This window comes from Scylla paramamosain, chromosome 44 (genome assembly GCF_035594125.1).
Source record: "Scylla paramamosain isolate STU-SP2022 chromosome 44, ASM3559412v1, whole genome shotgun sequence".
NCBI lineage: Eukaryota > Metazoa > Arthropoda > Malacostraca > Decapoda > Portunidae > Scylla > Scylla paramamosain.
The window spans coordinates 4,711,935-4,727,514 of record NC_087194.1 but is presented as its reverse complement, the minus strand read 5'-3'; the positions used below and the strand labels follow the sequence as shown (position 1 = coordinate 4,727,514).

General features: G+C 42.6%; 1 pseudogene; it reads right to left on the bottom strand.

Moving 5' to 3' along the window:
* The window catches only part of LOC135093863 (alkaline phosphatase-like), a 38,304-nt pseudogene that overhangs the window by 10,558 nt on the left and 12,166 nt on the right, over nucleotides 1-15,580 (bottom strand).

Genomic DNA, 15,580 nt, shown 5'->3' with positions numbered 1-15,580 from the left:
CCAAGGAAGAGGATGACATTCTTAGCCTTGTTGTTGTTCGGTGTCTGCTGCAGCGCCTCCGTCAGTTCCCGGCGCCCGTGGTCCATCCAGAAGGAAGTTTCTGCGAATGCTCCTTTGTTAGCACGTGTTCCAAGGCTATGTAGAGTGTGTTAGAGTGTTGCTGAAGTTGTTCTGGTTGTTTTGGAAGTTTGGGATAATTAAAGTATGTTACAGGATTCTTAAGGTAATTCAGGGTGATTTAAATGTGTTTTAGGATAATTTAGGATGTCTTTTGGATTTTAGGACCACCTAGAGTGCTCTTTTGGCGAGTCTAAGGTGCTTTGCGGTAATTCTAGGGATATTTGTGGTGCTTCAAAGTTTTTTCCGGTGATTCTAAGTGTTTTGGGGATAATCTAGGGTGTTTTCTGATGATTCTAAGTGTTTTGGGGATAATCTAGGGTGTTTTCTGATGATTCTAAGGTGATTTGGTGTTATCTGGGGTATTTTTCAATGAGTCTAGTAAAGTCTTCGGTGCTTCTAGGGTATATGGTGATTCTAGGGATGATCTAGGGTGTTTTCTGGTGATTGTAGGACGCTTTGGTTGTGATCTAGGGTGTTTTTCGGTTATTCTAGGGTGTTTTGTAGTGATTTAGGGTATTTTGGGGAGATTCTAGGGAGGTTTGTGGTGCTTCTATGGGTTTTTGAAGTGTTCCTAATGTTTCAGGATTGTTAGGATGTTTCGTAGTGCTTCTATGGTGTTTTAGGACTGCTAAAGGCATTTTGGGTGATTCTATGGTGTTTTAGGGTGATCTAGGGTGTTTTGGGGTGATCTAGGGTGTTTTGCGGTGATCTAGGGTGTTTTGGGGGTGGTTCTAGGGTATTTTGGGGTGATTCTAGGGTATTTTGGGGTGATCTAGGATGTTTTGTGGGTGATCTATGGTGTTATGGGGTGATTCTAGGGTGTTTTGAGGTGATCTAGGATGTTTTGTGGTGATTCTAGGGTGTTTTGGGATGATCTAGGGTGTTTTGGGGTGATTCTAGGGTGTACTGGGGTGATTCTAGGATTGTGACCTAATGTGCTGAATTGAAAACGAAAAATAAGACTACTTTCACATTATTCTACTCTGATACAATGAAGTCCGCATAAGCACACAGTGATGTGACCAAGTGAACTTTACGTGCGTGTGAGCCTTGTCAGCGTGACCGGTGAGGAACAGAGCCTGACCACCACCCCGCGCCACTGTGACCAAGTGACCACGAGACCTCAGTAAACTTTGAACAATAATGATAAACTTTCAAGAAGCTTTTGATAAACTTTGAACAAAATTTTCCTTAAACTCTAGTAATAGTAAACTTTAAGCTATACAGAACTTAAACGAACAAAACTTAGCCGCACATTAAACAAAACAAGACTCAGATGAAAAAAAAGAAATAAGTAAATAAATAAATAAATAAAAAAGAACTTTGCCAAACATTGAACAAGAGAAAACTTAAACGAACAAAATTTCGCCGAACAGCAACACAAGACTCAGATGAAAAAAAAACGAAAAATAACAACAACAAAAATTTTCCTAAACATTAAACTCAACACATAATACGAGACTCCTTGTAAAATGAAATACCTGATCTTTCAGTGACCTTACCTGTCTCCTGGGGATTGGGGCTGGGGTAGACCACCTGGCCACTGGGAACCACGAGGGCACAGACCACCCCCATCACCACCAGCAGGGAATGCATGGTGACGCGTCGCCCTCACTGTGAAGATAGTGGTAAAAGTAGTAGTAATAGTAGTAGCATAGTGGTATTGCTGCTGCTGCTGCTGCTACTAATACTACTAATACTACTACTACTACAACTACTATCGATAATGATAACACTAATATAATAATAGTAATAATAGTAATAATAATAATAATAATAATAATAATAATAATAACATCAACAACAACAAAAAAGCTCATGATTTGATAATACAGTAATCAGAGTAATAATAACAACAACTTAACAACAACAAGAACAACCACACACACACACACACACACACACACACACACACACACACACACACACACACACCGTTATCAGTTTACTAGCAAGGCAATGCAAGGGAAAAAATCACACTGAAGCAATCACACAACCTTATCCTGGCCACTTTTTCCTCCTTCACTGCCGTATGACTACTACTTTTATTTTCCTATTACTACTTTTATTTTCCTACATTGAACAAAGATAATGGTAGTAGTAGTAGTAGTAGTAGTAGTAGTAGTAGTTGTTGTTTTCCAATAGAATCTCTTAAACTATCACTAGAATTATCAAAACACACTTGAAAACCCGAACAACTTTCACTAGAGCTTGCCCACCATGAGTAGCGGACGCAAACTAACAAATGCACAGCGTATGACATTAACTAAAGTACCATTCCCTCATTCACTCTCTTACTACTTCTCTACGCAGCAAGGCCTTGAGATGATCAGTATTCCTGCTTCGTGGTAACTGTCGTCCGTGCTTCCCTCAGCCCAAGAATTAATGCAAGTAGGAATTCCTTTGTTAATGTGATGCCATATATTTACTAAAACTGCCATAAAGGATGATGCGTTGTGCTATCTTGGTACACCGCTGCGCTTTATTTTATCTATTTATCTGTCTATTTATTTTGCTTATTTATTTTTAGTGTGTGTGTGTGTGTGTGTGTGTGTGTGTGTTATCTGTCCTGCTATATGCACACAGACAAGCAGACAGGCAGACACAGACAGACACACACATACAGACAGACAGACAGAGACAAAAAATATACAAGGTTAAGCTTTCATTGTTTTTTACCTTACATACATACATACATACATATATACATACATACGAGTACGTAGTGGAAATGCAGACAGACAGACAGACGGACGGACATACAAAATTATACACGGTTGCTTCTTTGTCTGCTTGTCTACACACACACACACACACACACACAACATGATACCACAAGCCTTTCCTGTTCTTTTCCTTCCCTGTCCCACTGAACCCTTCCCTACCAAACCTACCTAACCTAACCTACCCAAGCAGTAACTTAACTAATCTAACTTAACTAACCTAACTTAACTTAATCCTCATCTACCGAACCAGTAACCTAACTTAACCCAACTTACCCTAACGTAACCCTTATCTATCCCAGCAGCAACTTCGGGTAATGAAGTGGTCACTAAAAAAAGAAAATGCTCTGGATGGCGCAGCAGCAACTAAGGTCACAAGTAAGGTCACAACGGCGCTTGGTTACATATATATATTAAAAAAATAAAAAAAAGAAAGATAATAAAATAAAATATGAGATAAAATAATAAAAATAATAAAATCAAAGGTAGAAAAAAAGTAACTGACAAGGAATGATTAAAATTTTAAAGAGAAAAAATAGTAAAAAGAAAAACATGTACATAAAACTGGGTGAGATCTGTATATTAACCCTAAACACACACACACACACACACACACACACACACACGTGGCCAGCCTAGGGTACACCAAGGCCTGCGCTTTCACCTGCCTCGTCCAGTTAAGGGCGCGACTACCTGGAATACCTGTTGGTACCTGGGATTTTGCTGGTGTAGTGTTGGAAAACCCGCCGAGAGAGAGAGAGAGAGAGAGAGAGAGAGAGAGAGAGAGAGAGAGAGGGGTCCTGAATCTCCTATAAATATACTAGGAAAAAATTTCTCCGCGTTTTTTCTTCGCTTCTTTCATTTACAAAAATAATTCACGAAGTTTTGTGTTGATACAGATGGCGACGCTTCACTCACTCAGACTTTTTTTTTTTTCAAATTATACAAAAATAAAATAAAAAATCAGGTTCTACTGTTTCTTTTTTTACTAACAATGTAGACGCCTTGTTACTCTGTCACTAGAATCATGAAAACACCCTTCAAGACCTCCCAATAACTTCCACTACAGCTTGTTAAAAAGTAATAGACAGAGGACGAATGAAAACACTTGTGAATTACTGAAAGAACAGATAATGTGCTATTCACAATCGTAAACACACACACAAACACACACACACTTAATTAATATTCAAATCGCCTCTGCCAAGTAATTAGGTCGTTAAATTAATTAGTTTCAGAAAGGTTAGTCATTTCAGGCTTAATTGGACGATGATCCACGCTTAATTAATGAAAAATATATTAATAAAGTAGTAGTAGTAGTCGTAGTTGTTGTTGTTGTTGTTGTTGTTGTTGTTGTTGTTGTTGTTATTGTTGTTGTTGTTGTTGTTACTGCCAGGATTAAAGGCAGAAAGAGAGAGAGAGAGAGAGAGAGAGAGAGAGAGAGAGAGAGAGAGAGAGAGAGAGAGAGAGAGAGAGAGAGAGAGAGAGAGAAATTTATATAAGAGTTACACACACACACACACACACACACACACACACACTCCATTAGTATTGTTTGTATGTGGGGCACGTGTGTGTGTGTGTGTGTGTGTGTGTGTGTGTGTGTGTGTGTGTGTGTGTGTGTGTGTGTGTGTGTGTGTTACATGTCATGGTCTGGTTCTGTTACGTTTTCCTTTCTTTCATTTTTCCTTTTTTTATTCTTGGTTTAACTTTTTTCGATTTTTCCCCTACATGATTTTGGTTTCCTTCCCCCAAAAAAACTGATATACAAAATTTACGGCTCACTCCACCGCAATAATTCTCCATCTTCTCTATTTCCACCGTGAAAAAGGTAAGGTTAGGTTAAGTTAGGTTAGGTTAGGTAAGGTAAGGTTATTCTCTCTCTCTCTCTCTCTCTCTCTCTCTCTCTCTCTCTCTCTCTCTCTCTCTCTCTCTCTCTCTCTCTCTCTCTCTCTCTCTCTCTCTCTCTCTCTCTCTCTCTCTCGTATTTTCTCACATTATTTTCTTCCTTCTCACCTTCTTCATAGTTATCTTCCCTCTCACCTCTTTTTTTTTTCTTTCTCTTCCTTTCCTCTCACTTTCCAATCTTATTTCTTCCTTTTCTCTTACATTTTATATCGTTTTGTTTCTTTCCCTCTCACCTATTTCATGTTTTTTCCCCTTTCCTCTTACCTTTCTACTGATTTTTCCTCCTCTCATCATTCTATGTATATTTTCCCAATTCCAATAACTTTTCTATCTCATTTTTTTTCCTTTCCCTTTCATTTTTTAACTCATTTCTTTCCCTCTCACCTATTTCATGTTTTCTTCCCTTCCCTCTTACCTTTCTTTTTTTTTCCTGCCCATTTTTTTATATATTTTTTTCCCCATTCCTCTCACTTTTCGATCTTATTTTGCAATGTTTTTTTTTTCTTCCCCTCCTCCATACAATTCTTAACTCCAGTCATTTTGCTGCTTCGAGTTTTTTTTTTTTTTTATCTTTCTTTCATTCCCTTTCCACTTGATAACTTTTGAAATTTACAAACCTTGAAGGCTCGTCTTTGCACCCAAGCATGCATCCTGTGCTCCCCCAGCCTCTCCCAGTCTCCCCCCACAGCCTCTCTCTGCCTCTCTCAGTCCCTACCTACTTTCCTACTCCTTTCCCTGTCATTCTTTTCCAGTCTTTCTATCATTCTTTTCCAGTCTTTCCCTGTTCTTCTCCCTACCTCTCCCAGCCTCTCCCATGCCTCTCCCAGTCCCTATCTGCTTCTCCAATCCTCTGTCTGTCTTCATCTGTCTTGTTAGCTACTCCTTGCCCTTTTTTCTGCCTCTCCCTGGCTCTCCCTACCTCTCCCAACCTCTCCCAATCTCTGTCTGCTTCTCTAATCTTCTATCTGTCTTCATCTGTCTTTTTCAGCTTCTCTCTGTCGTTTATCTGCCTCTCCCTGCCTCTCCCAGCCTCTCCCAGCTTCTCCCAATCTTTACCTACTCCCCTTCCTGTCTGACTCCGCCTCCCCCATATTCCATGACGACAAAACATTACCACTGGAGAGTAACAGGTGTTATTATCTTTCCAGCTCATCAAACTCACGACCTACTTATGGAAATCATGCGTGGCTTCTACTGTGTCTTTTCCACCTGTCTTCCCGCCCCCCCTTCCCGCGTCACTGGCCCGTATTCTGAAGCACCTCTGCGCCGCACCTTCCCACTACACTCCAAAGGCTGTACCTGAAGTGGCATGGGTTTTCAAGGGTGCTTTTACGGTTCTAGGGACAGGTTAATTAGATTTTTACGTTATTTATTGGAGAACAGTCTTGAGAACCGGGATGGTCGTCTCTGTGGCCTTTGAAGATAGTCACATAGTTAGTCAGCCAGTCAGTCAGCCAGCCATCTAGCCAGTCAATCAATCAGCTAGCCAGTCAGCCACCCAACTAGTCAGTCAGCCAGCCAGCCAGCCACCCACCCACCCACCCATCCAGCCACCCAGCCAGCCAGCCACCCACCCACCCACCCAGCCAACCACCCACCGACCCACCCATCCAGCCAGCCAGCCAGCCAGCCAGCCGGCCAACCACCCACCCAACCAGCCAGCCACCCAGCCAGCCAGCCACCCACCCACCCAACCAGCCAGCCGGCCAGCCAACCACCAAACCAGTTACCCAGTCATTCTACTCTTCCCTCTCTCCTTGGACAACAAAAGCAGCAAGCACGCAGGAGGAGGAGCCTTGAGATCACCTCCAAGGCAAACACTGTCATTAAAAGTTTACAGAGAGAAGTCAAGGTAAAAATTAATAACAAGACATGACACACTGCACACCTGTTATATTAGGCTGCCAAGGATCTCAAGTATACACACGCACACACACACACACACACACACACACACACACATAAAGGGTATTTCAATCCGAACACGCAAGGGAGGGAGGAAAGAGAGGAGGAGGAGGAAAAGAGGATGAGGATATTTTTTGGGGGTTATCTTTGTTAGGTTAGGTTAGGTTAGGTTAAGTTAGGTAAAGTTAGGTTAGGTTAGGTTAGGTTAGGTTAGGTTAGGTTAGGTAAAGTTAGGTTAGGTTACGTTAGGTAAGGTTAGATTAGGTAAAGTTAGGTTAGGTTAGGTAAGGATGGGTAGGTTAGGTAAGATTAGGTTAGGTTAGGTTAGGTTAGGTTAGGTTAGGTTAGGACTGGAAGGTTAGGTAAGATTAGGTTAGGTTAGGTTAGGTTAGGTAAAGTTAGGTTAGGTTACGTTAGGTAAGGTTAGATTAGGTAAAGTTAGGTTAGGTTAGGTAAGGATGGGTAGGTTAGGTAAGATTAGGTTAGGTTAGGTAAGGAAGGGTAACTTTGGTTAGGTTAGGTTACTGGAGACGCACATCGCTCGTAAAATATGTATGAGCATGCACGGAGACAGGCGCGTGCACACACACACACACACACACACACACACACACACACACACACACACACACACACACACACACGAAACCTTACTCCTTCTTTCAGTACTGCTGTTGAGGAGGAAAAAAAAAAAACAAAAAAAAACATAATGGAGACCTGATTGTTTGTAAAGTTGTACGAGTATTGGTGATCACGCTCAGGTGAAGAGTGTCAGGTGAGAGGAGGCAGACCCTGTGCTTTGGAATGACAGAATTGTTTGCGATACAGGCGTGTGTGTGCATGGTAGTAGTAGTAGTAGTAGTAAGAGTAGTAGTAGTAGTAGTAGTAGTAGTAGTAGTAGTTGTTGTTGTTGTTGTTATAGCAGCATTATGAAGAGAATGACACTCAATACCTCGGGTTTTACTAGAGAGTGAGAAGCAATACAATGCATCATGGCGTTGTGGACGAGGTTAGGAAGGCACGCACGGCTCCCTAGAGGAAATTCAACAGCAAGCTTGGGATTTTGAAGGGCGCACGTGAGCCGCATTGTGAAACACCTCAAGAAGCACCTCCACTACTTTCCAAAGGCTCTAGATGGAGTGACGAGTGTTTTATTTTTCTTTTCTCTCTTTTTTTTTTTATGGTTTTAGTGACAGAATAAGTTCTTACATTATTAACGGGGAAACACTCTTGACAACCCAGCTAATGATCCTTGTGGCCTTTAAAAACTGTTGTGGTGAGAGAGCAAAGCTTTTCAAAATGTGTGCGTGTGTGTGGGGTGATGTGCAGTGATAGTAGTAATAGTAGTAGTAGCAGAAATAGCAGTAATACAGGTAGCAGTAGTAGAAGATAAAGCACCAAGCACCATGTACAGAGACATCAAATGAGGCAAGGCCAGGTCCAGCAGAGTATTAGTAACCGCCGCGGCACACACCATACATAGGCAGCGGAGCAGTGCGGTGCGTGCCGATCGACGGCCACACACCAGTCTAGACCGGACATAGGACCCCTTTATGAAACACTTCAGTGCTGCACCTCTACTACACTCTAAAGGCTCTAGTTGAAGTGATACGGGTTTTTAAAGGTATTTCTATGGTTTTATTGATAGATTAACAAGATTTCTGCGGTATTAGCAGTAGAAACACTCGGCTAATCATCTCTGTAGCATTTGGAAATGGGTGTGGCGGGAGAACGGAGCATTTTTTAATACAGGCCAAAGTGACACGGTTTTTTAAGGGAGTTTCTATGATTCTAGTGACAAAATGACAAGATTGTTATATCAACAGGAGAAACAATCCTGAAAACCCAGCTGATCATCTATATGGCCTTTGGAAATAGTAGTAGTAGTGAAGTGACACTGCCTTTGTTGGTGTTTTTATGGTTCTAGTGACAGATTGACAAGATTCTTATATTATTAAGAGGAGAAACATTCTTGAAAACTAGGCTAATCATCTCTGTGACCTTTGGAAATAGTTGTGGTGACAAAGCAAAGCGTTTCTGAATACGGGCCTCTGACGCGCGGGGAGTTTGCCAAGCCCTTATCAAGTCACCTACATGACAGGTAACAGGTGTGACGAGACATGTAACGGGGTGACGCTCTCATTAACTCATCCTGCTTCGCTTAGCCTCCTTACGTTTCGGGGATAAGGGAATAAGATCTACGATGAAAGAAAAAGAAGTAAGCCATTATATTTAAAACGAAAAAAAAAAATCATCTTAAAATGAAAAAAAAAAAACGAAGAAAAAGGTGGCACAGAACTTGCAATTTAAAGGGAAGAAGAACAAACCAGTAAACTTCAAACGAAAAAAAATAGAAAAAATAAATAAATAAAAGTCCACAAAAACGAAACGAGAAAGAGAGAGAAATCAAACAAAAAAGAAAAAAACAACATTAAACAACAGATGATAACGCAAAACAAAACAAGAAACATGGAAGGTAAAATGAAAAACAAGAAATCTTCACAAAACACAGCAGCAAAACAAGACACTTCACTCCTGACAGGTGACGGGCGGCGTGGTGATGAGAGGCAGGGATGGATGGGCAGGTGTAGACCACGTGGGGGTGACAAGGGGCAGGTGAGTGGACCACGTGGGGGCAACATTTTTCAGGTGTGGGTAAGGTACAACTCAAGGTCTGTGAATAGCTGGCGGGTCTTCTCCTCCTCCTCCTCCTCCTCCTCCTCCTCCTCCTCCTCCTCCTCGTATTCCGCTGACCAATCTCTCTAGCTCAGCAAAATACAGGTTTTTCTTCCTCTAATCTTCTTCATTTTTTGTTTCATTTCTGTTTGTCTAACTTTGTTTATGTTATCTTTGCTTCTATTATCTCTGTCTATTATCTATCTATCTATTTATCTATGTCTGTCTATCTATCTGTCTATCCATCTATCGTGCTCAAATGTTTGTCTTCTTCCATCTGTCTTCATATCAGTCTGCCTTTCGATATGTCTGTCTGTCTGTCTGTCTGCCTGTCCGTCCGTCTACCTGTCTGCCTATCTGCCTGCTTATCTGTGTACTTTCCTTTCTCTCTTTTCCAAAAAAAACAGATAAAGGTGTGTTTCCAGGTCGTGTCAACACCACTGTCATCACCATCTGGTCTTCCCGCTTGCTTCCACACTCAGAACACCCCTCCTCACTCATCACACCATTATTTTATTTGTCGTCATCCTTGCTATTGTTTTTATAATTAGTCTTCGTCATTATCACTAGTACCAGTAACAGTAGTAGTAGTAGTAGTAGTAGTAGTAGTAGTAGTAGTCATTATCATCATCGTAATCATTATCATTATCATCGTCACAAACATCATTATTACCGTTGTTAGCGTCATTATCATCAACAGAAGCTTCACACACACACACACACACACACACACACACACACACACACACACAGAGGAACATAAAGATAGGTAATGAGACACACAGACAGACGGACGGACACTTCAGTATGATATGATAAGAACTTAGGATTTCACCTCCACCATTCGTGTGTGTGTGTGTATGTGTGTGTGGGCACGTGGAGAGGTTGTGAAGGAAGGTGGACGGTTGTGGACGGTGTGGTGGTACTGGTGTTGGTGTTGATGCTGGTAGTAGTAGTAGTAGTAGTAGTAGTAGTAGTAGTAGTAGTAGTAGTAGTAGTGGTAGTAGTAGTAGTAGTAGAAGCTCCCGCCTCACGTGTGCACACCACCTCACCTCCCCTACACACTCTCCTCTCACCTGGCCCTAACCTGTAATTTAGTCGCAAAGGTAATGACGCAGAGAAATGTACCTTTTGTAAGTTACCTGCCCTTCCTCACCCTTCCCTTCCCGCTGCGTCATTCCCCACAGAACAACGGCAGTGACTCGACAAGTGGTGGTAGTTGTAGTAGTAGTAGTAGTAGTAGTAGTAGTAGTAGTAGTAGTAGTAGTAGTAGAAGCAGTAGTAGTAGTTGTAGTAGTTTTGAAAAAGTTTAAGGACTCTCTCTCTCTCTCTCTCTCTCTCTCTCTCTCTCTCTCTCTCTCTCTCTCTCTCTCTCTCTCTCTCTCTCTCTCTCTCTGGCGTCATTCCTCTGAGCGTGACGAAGCAAGTGGAAGGGCACGGCAACACTGAAGCGACATGACCTCCTCTTTTGTTGACCACCACGTGTGTGTGTGTGTGTGTGTGCGTGTGTATGTGTGTGTGTGTGTGTGTGTCTGGAATCACGTGGGGTAGTCGTGATCTGCCGTGCCCTGCGGTGATCTAACTAACATGTCATTACGATCCAAACCTGACAGATTGACCATTAGCCTCAGAACGCACGGGGACAGGCACCAGCGGATCAGTCACTAGTGGGGACTGTTCACGCCTTCACTACATCTCAGTACCGGCTCTATCCGAAGTAAGAATGTAAGATCACAAGGCTTAGTGCTCGAAGCCATCAGGCCTACACGTGGCAGTCCCTATATAAAACACGGCTGCCTACTCCCATTTGTCACGCCCATCCAAGCACTTGTCTAATCTTTCGAGGCTTCCTAATAATATGCGTGGTAGTAGTGGTAGTTGTAATAGTAGTAGTAACAGTAGTAGAGGTATGAACACAAGAACACGTGGCAGTCCCTGTATGAAAGACCTGTCAACACCAGTTTATCATCCCCATCCATAAGTTTATCTAATCTAGACTATTTTTTCAGTCATGTACCACTCTTTGAATACCGATTGCTTTCTACCTTTCACTTTATCAAGCTTGAACACGCTGCTGCTCGAAATATCTTGATTACTAAGTCTATTCTAATCTTTCAAGGCACTTCTCAAAATCTGGATACCTCTTTTAAGCATAGGTAGGCAGGGACAGGTAGGAACAGACCCTTTCCTACCTGCATGTGGCTGCACCCTTTTCATTACACTCTTTGGGGATTTCTTCAGGGTTTTATTGCCTTAAGCCAGAGTCCTCTTACATTAAAAAAAAAAAAAAACTCTACCACTATTTCAGAACTAATTTCTTTCCATATCTTGAGCCTCACATGGTCTTGAACGCGCTACTGCTTGGACTGACTCTATGACTGACCAATAGATATATTACTATTTCGTATTACTGGAGGAATCTAGATTTTTTCTTATCGTGTGTGTGTGTGTGTGTGTGTGTGTGTGTGTGTGTGTGTGTGTGTGTGTGTGTGTGTGTGTGTGTGTGTGTGTGTGTGTGTGTGTGTGTGTGTGAGTGTGTGTAACTTGTGATTCTGAGGTCAATATTCTTACTACTACTACTACTACTACTACTTTTTTTTTTATGTAGGAGGGGACACTGACCAAGGGCAAAAAAAATCCAATAGAAAAAAAAATGCCCACTGAGATGCCAGTCCTATAAAAGGGTCCAAAGCAGTAGTCAAAACCTGAAGGATAAGTGCTTGAAACCTCCCTCTTGAAGGAATTCAAGTCATAGGAAGGAGGAAATACAGAAGCAGGCAGGGAGTTCCAGAGTTTACCAGAGAAAGGGATGAATGATTGAGAATACTGGGTAACTCTTGGGTTAGAGAGGTGGACAGAATAGTGGTGAGAGAAAGAAGAAAGTCTTGTGCAGCGAGGCCGCGGGAGGAGGTGAGGCATGCAGTTAGCAAGATCAGAAGAGCAGTTAGCATGAAAATAGCGGTAGAAGACAGCTAGAGATGCAACATTGCGGCGATGAGAGAGAGGCTGAAGACAGTCAGTTAGAAGAGAGGAGTTGATGAGACGAAAAGCTTTTGATTCCACCCTGTCTAGAAGAGCAGTATGAGTGGAACCCCCCAGACATGTGAAGCATACTCCATACATGGACGGATAAGGCCCTTGTACAGAGTTAGCAGCTGGGGGGGTGAGAAAAACTGGCGGAGACGTCTCAGAACACCTAACTTCATAAAAGCTGTTTTAGCTAGAGATGAGATGTGAAGTTTCCAGTTCATATTATAAGTAAAGGACGGACTGAGGATGTTCAGTGTAGAAGAGGGGGGACAGTTGAGTGTCAATGAAGAAGAGGGGATAGTTGTCTGGAAGGTTGTGTCGAGTTGATAGATGGAGGAATTGAGTTTTTTGAGGCATTGAACAATACCAAGTTTGCTCAGCGTGTGCTCAGCCCCAATCAGAAATTCTAGAAAGATCAGAAGTAAGTTCTATGGCTTCCCTGCATGAACTATTTACTTCCTGAAGGGTTGGACGTCTATGAAAAGGCGTGGAAAAGTGCAGGGTGGTATCATCAGCGTAGGAGTGGACAGGACAAGAAGTTTGGTTTAGAAGGTCATTAATGAATAATAAGAGAGTGGATGACAGGACAAAACCCTGAGGAACACCACTGTTAATAGATTTAGGAGAAGAACAGTGATAGTCTACCACAGAAGCAATAGAACGGTCAGAAAGGAAACTTGAGATGAAGTTACACAGAAAAGGATAGCAACGGTACGAGGGTAGTTTGGAAATCAAAGCTTTGTGCCAGACTCTATCAAAAGCCTTTGATATATCCAAGGCAACAGCAAAAGTTTCATAAAATCTCTAAAAAGAGGATGACCAAGACTCAGTAAGGAAAGCCAGATCACCAGTAGAGCGGCCTTGACGGAACCCATACTGGCGATCAGATAGAAGGTTGTAAAGTGATAGATGTTTAAAAATCTTCCTGTTGAGGATAGATTCAAAAACTTTAGATAGGCAGGAAATTAAAGCAATAGCACGGTAGTTTGAGGGATTAGAACGGTCACCCTTTTTAGGAACAGGCTGAATGTAGGCAAACTTCCAGCAAGAAGGAAAGGTAGATGTTGACAGACAGAGCTGAAAGAGTTTGACTAGGCAAGGTGCAAGCACGGAGGCACAGTTTCGGAGAACAATAGGAGGGACCCCATCAGGTCCATAAGCCTTCCGAGGGTTTAGGCCAGCGAGGGCATGGAAAACATCATTGCGAAGAATTTTAATACGTGGCATGAAATAGTCAGAGGGTGGAGGAGAGGGAGGAACAAGCCCAGAATCGTCCAAGGTAGAATTTTTAGCTAAGGTCTGAGCGAAGAGTTCAGCTTTAAAAATAGATGTGATAGCAGTGGTGCCATCTGGTTGAAATAAAGGAGGGAAAGAAGAAGAAGCAAAGTTATTGGAGATATTTTTGGCTAGATGCCAGAAGTCACGAGGGGAGTTAGATCTTGAAAGGTTTTGACACTTTCTGTTAATGAAGAAGTTTTTGGCTAGTTGGAGAACAGACTTGGCATGGTTCCGGGCAGAAATATAAAGTGCATGAGATTCTGGTGATGGAAGGCTTAAGTACCTTTTGTGGGCCACCTCTCTATGATGTATAGCACGAGAACAGGCTGTATTGAACCAAAGTTAGGAAGGTTTAGGTCGAGAAAAAGAGTGAGGAATGTACGCCTCCATGCCAGACACTATCACCTCTGTTATGCACTCAGCACACAAAGACGGGTCTCTGACACGGAAGCAGTAGTCACTCCAAGGAAAATCAACAAAATACCTCCTCAGGTCCCCCAAACTAGAAGAGGCAAAACGCCAGAGGCACCTTCGTTGAGGGGGATCCTGAGGAGGGATTGGAGCAATAGGACAAGATAAAGATATGAGATTGTGATCGGAGGAGCCCAACGGAGAAGAGAGGGTAACAGCATAAGCAGAAGGATTAGAGGTCAGGAAAAGGTCAAGAATGTTGGGCGTATCTCCAAGACGGTCAGGAATACGAGTAGGGTGTTGCACCAATTGCTCTAGGTCGTGGAGGATAGCAAAGTTGAAGGCTAGTTCACCAGGATGGTCAGTGAAGGGAGAGGAAAGCCAAAGCTGGTGGTGAACATTGAAGTCTCCAAGAATGGAGATCTCTGCAAAAGGGAAGAGGGTCAGAATGTGCTCCACTTTGGAAGTTAAGTAGTCAAAGAATTTCTTATAGTCAGAGGAGTTAGGTGAGAGGTATACAGCACAGATAAATTTAGTTTGAGAGTGACTCTGTCGTGGTAGCAAGATGGTGGAAAACTCTGAAGATTCAAGAGCGTGGGCACGAGAGCAGGTTAAGTCATTGCGCACATAAACGCAACATCCAGCTTTGGATCGAAAATGAGGATAGAGAAAGTAGGAGGGAACAGAAAAGAAGCTACTGTCAGTTGCCTCAGACACCTGAGTTTCAGTGAGGAAAGGAAGATGAGGTTTAGAAGAGGAGAGGTGGTGTTCTACAGATTGAAAATTAGATCTAAGACCGCGAATGTTGCAGAAGTTAATGAAGAAAAAAAGTTGAGGGGGGTGTCAAGACACTTAGGGTCGTCGTCAGAAGACCAGTCCGACCTGGGGACATTTGTGGTCCCCTCCCCAGATGAGGACTCCGAGGCTGGTGTAGGAGTCGCCATGATGATTTTGAAATTTTGAGTGAAGGGTGTGTGTGTTATTAGGTGCTTGTAGTTTTGTGTGGAGGAAGAGAGTTGTCTTTAGAGGGCAGGCTGTGACTGCCCCCTTGTGTTGTGAGACACAAAGGGAAACGTTCAGTGAGGTCACAGCTGGGTTTAATGATAAGTTCACAGCACCCCCTGAACAGTGCTGCACACCTCACTGGGAGTACTTATCGTTTCGGCAGGTGTCTACTGCCTCCCCCTACTCCTACTCCTACTACCACTACTACTACTACTACTACTACTACTACTACTACTATGACTGTGTGTGTGTGTGTGTGTGTTGTGTGTGTGTGTGTGTGTTCATGATTGAGAACAGGAAGATAACAACCGAAAGTGGAGCAAAGAGAGGGGAGGAGAAAAGAAGATAACAAAAAGGAGATAAGAGATAAGAGACAGAGGGTGCGTTGATAGCAAATTAGAGGAGGGAGAAAGGAATTAAAGAAATATAAGATGGCACAGAGAGAGAGAGAGAGAGAGAGAGAGAGAGAGAGAGAGAGAGAGAGAGAGAGAGAGAGAGAGAGAGAGAGAGAGAGAGAGAGAGAG